We start from the raw sequence: 3,703 nt of genomic DNA on the forward strand, positions 1-3,703 counted from the left end.
TAGCCTACACAATATAAAGTCAAGCACCATGTCACTTAAATTGGCTGAGGTATCTGTGATGATCTTGCCTTGTTTTACAGGTTGCAATTATATTGATGCATGATACTACAATGTATTTACAATACAGGCTTTACCAGTGGTTTCCAACTGCGGTTACCAGTGCCGGGTGGCGACGATGTCGTCCCCTTATACATCGGCACGCGCGATTATTTAAGCCGCCAGAAAAAGCTTCATTTGCAGCAGGCTGTTGGATTTCAGCTCGAGCGTCAATGCCAATGTCGTCCCCAATGAGTAATTACACTGGTCTACAAAAAAAAATAAAATTCTGCGGTTTGGACTTTGACAACTGATTTCAGGTAATTTTGGGGTGCTGAATCTGAACTCAGATTTTTACTATCACATCAAATTTTTGAGATATGATAACAAAAATACTTTATTTTTGCCAAAAGTGAAAGATTTGGCGTTGCGTTTACCACCAACATATGCAGTGCTATATTGAAAGGTTAGTGTTAGAGTGTTAAGACAGGCCAAAACAGCTCAAATAAGGTTACTGAACAAGCATCGCCATAGGCCTGCTTAAATCTTTGTGGTTTCATGCAAAACATTGACGGGGGAGGGGGTCAGCTATACTTTGAACCTCCCTTTTAGCTTGTTATTACTGCATGGTTAATAATGTTGCTCAGAAAACAAATTAGTATCAAAATTGTAGTTTGTGGGTGTATTTCAACAGATCTGCATCCTATTTTATCCCCTGAAATCGGGGGTGGGGTTGCAACCTAGTTCGTACCTTGAACAGTTCGTACCCTGAAATGAGCGAGAGAAAAACTAAAAAAAGCTGAAGTCGCTGATTGCAGTTTCCGCAAACATTTTAAAATTTTCTCCCTGAAAAGATCGAGAGAAAAAAATAGAACAAAGCCGAAGTCACTGATTGGAGTTTCCGTTTTTCCGCAAACATTTTAAAATTTCCGGTAATGATCCTAAGAGTTTGCTGAAGTCGCTGATTGCAGTTTCAGCAAACATTTTAAAAGGGTTAGGGTTAGGAAAAGATCGAGAAGAAAAAATTAAAAACAGCCGAAGTCGCTGATTGGAGTTTCCACAAACAAACAAACTGAAAAGATCGAGAGAAAAAAATAGAACAAAGCCGAAGTCGCCGATCGCAGTTTCCGTTTTTCCGCAAACTTTTAAAAATTTCTGGTAAATGATCCTAAGAGTTTACCGAAGTCGCTGATCGCAGTTTCCGCAAACATTTTAAAAGGGGTTAGGGTTAGGAAACGATCGAGAGAAAAAAATTAAAAAAAGCCGAAGTCGCTGATCGGAGATTCCGTAAACAAACAAACTGAAAAGATCGAGAGAAAAAATAGAACCGTTTTACCGCAGTTTCCGCAAACATTTTAAAATTTCCAGTAATGATCCTAAGAGTTTTTGTTTGTTTGAGGAAACTGCGATCAGCGACTTCGGCTTGTTTTAATTTTTTCTCTCGATCTTTTCAGGGTACGAACTAGGTTGCATCCAAATCGGGGTACGAAGTGTTCTGGGGACGAAATAGGTTAAATTCTTACTCTTAGCTTGAACATTTCTAACCCTGACGTTATTGCATAGCACGAACAATTGTTGCAAGAATATAATTTGCTGCGCATTCTAACGCGCATTTAGAAAATGTTAATACTGTATCCCTTAGCCTCCATTCAAGCAGAAAAACTTTGGATGAGCATGAGCTTAGTGAAACGTTTGACTCTTCAAGCGCAGGTCGTTGGTCTGTTCAAAGCCTTTCAGAGTGACTTTGCTGAGATTTTAAAAGTCTTCTAAACCGTAGATATACCGTAGTTTAAGATAAAGTAATTAAGCATGACGATCGACGTTAAAACTGGTGTGTCCATCGCGAGACTTAATTTGTCCGCGGTGAACACGTTTGTCTGCTGTCAACAAAATCTAATTTCTAGGCCTGCTACCTATTTCGTCCCCTGAAAAGATCTAAAGAAATTTTGAAATGTTTGCGGCAAATCCGATCAGCGATTTCGGCTCTGTCGTATTTTTTTTTCGATCTTTTCAGGGTACAAAATGAGGGTACGAAGTGTTCAGGGAACGAAATAGGTTGCACCCTACTTCAGCTACTGATGCACCACATGGCTTGGATTTCTGGATATAGCACAATGTGTAACAGTTAGAAGCCGCCAGATGCAATTTGTATGGTAGGTCATATTCACAGACATGGAGATTTGGAAAAATTAGCACTATTGGGGATGATGTAGGAAAAAAGAAGCAGAAGTCGACAAAGATTAACTTATTTACACAGCTTGAATCAATGGGCCACAAACAAAACAGTCAAAACGAACGATTTTATACGAATGGCAAATGACAGAGAAGTTTGGAAGATTATGATCGCCAACGTCTGTATCAGATGAGGCACATATCCATCATCATATGAGTAAAAAAAAAACACAAGACAGTTGCTATATTAATCGACCTTGGGGGTTATCAAAAGTGTTGATGGTATTGAGGGGAGCACTCTTGATGCGTTAGCTCATCATAAAGATGCCAGTGGTACAAGTTGGTTGGTTGGTTTTGAATCTTTATCCTCGGACTGACAAAGCCTTGATTGGTTATTCCTGGTAGTTTCGCATACGGTACCGTACTTGTAGAATGTAGAGGCAGTTTCAGGGTTGCCAGATTGATAAAACAAAAAAGGCCAAATGCATCCCCAAAAAAGGCCAAAGTATAGAAAAAAAGGCCAAACCTGAGGTTTTGTTCTCTTTGTTGAAATCAGTGGTGTTTTTGCACTTACTTTCAACAACAAATTAGATAATATTTACCCAGTTTCTATTGTTCTACATGTTATCTGTTAAAGAAGCCGATCGCGAGAATCGGCAGCCGTGGCCGAGTGGTTAGCGCGTTGGGCTCGCAGTCGACAGCCTGCATGTTCGACTCCAACCACCGCACTTGCTGTTGTTTCTCTGGGCAAGAAACTTAACGATAATTGCCTCTACCTAGTGATCGATTTCGAGTAATGGGTAGTACCAAATTTAAGTCATAAGTATAGTAGACAACCGGAAACAAACATTGCCGTCGGCTGCAGCGTGGGTCAGGTGTATGTCGGAAGGCGTACACCGATGCATAGCGCTCAAGTCCGCTTTCCCGCAATGCAGGATAAAGATAAACAAACAAAACAAAACAAACAAACAAGAAGAATCGCTTAGTAAAATTCCTGAAAAAATGCAATCCATAAAATACAAACAGATAGGTATGGAAACAATTACAATACAACTGAAATATGCATACAACATTAGGCTAAGCGTCATCCTGTAGACTAAAAAGCCATTAACGTCCACCAGTGAGACCTAGGTGACTAGTGAGAAGGAGTTAATATTGGCATATCACTTAATGCAATATGAAATAGTATATATATACAATATTTATACCCAATATAATTACTTGTAGGCTACATTAAACACCCAACACTGCAAAATCAAAGAAATCAATTGCATTTATGTCCAACATCTTTCCACAATGAACACTCCTTATTATAGGAAAGCTAGCGCCTCTGCCATTTCGTTACTGCTAGTTTCACCATAAACAATATCAGATGTGAAACGCCTTATCATTATGGCACTGCCATCAAAGTTTGTGTAACATTTTCCATTCAGCAGCCTGTCCGTTTGTATTCGCAAAATCGTTTCCAAAATCTCAGTCTGCATTTTGTTTCGTG

The sequence above is a fragment of the Aplidium turbinatum genome, chromosome 9 (assembly GCF_918807975.1).
Source record: "Aplidium turbinatum chromosome 9, kaAplTurb1.1, whole genome shotgun sequence".
Classification (NCBI taxonomy): domain Eukaryota; kingdom Metazoa; phylum Chordata; class Ascidiacea; order Aplousobranchia; family Polyclinidae; genus Aplidium; species Aplidium turbinatum.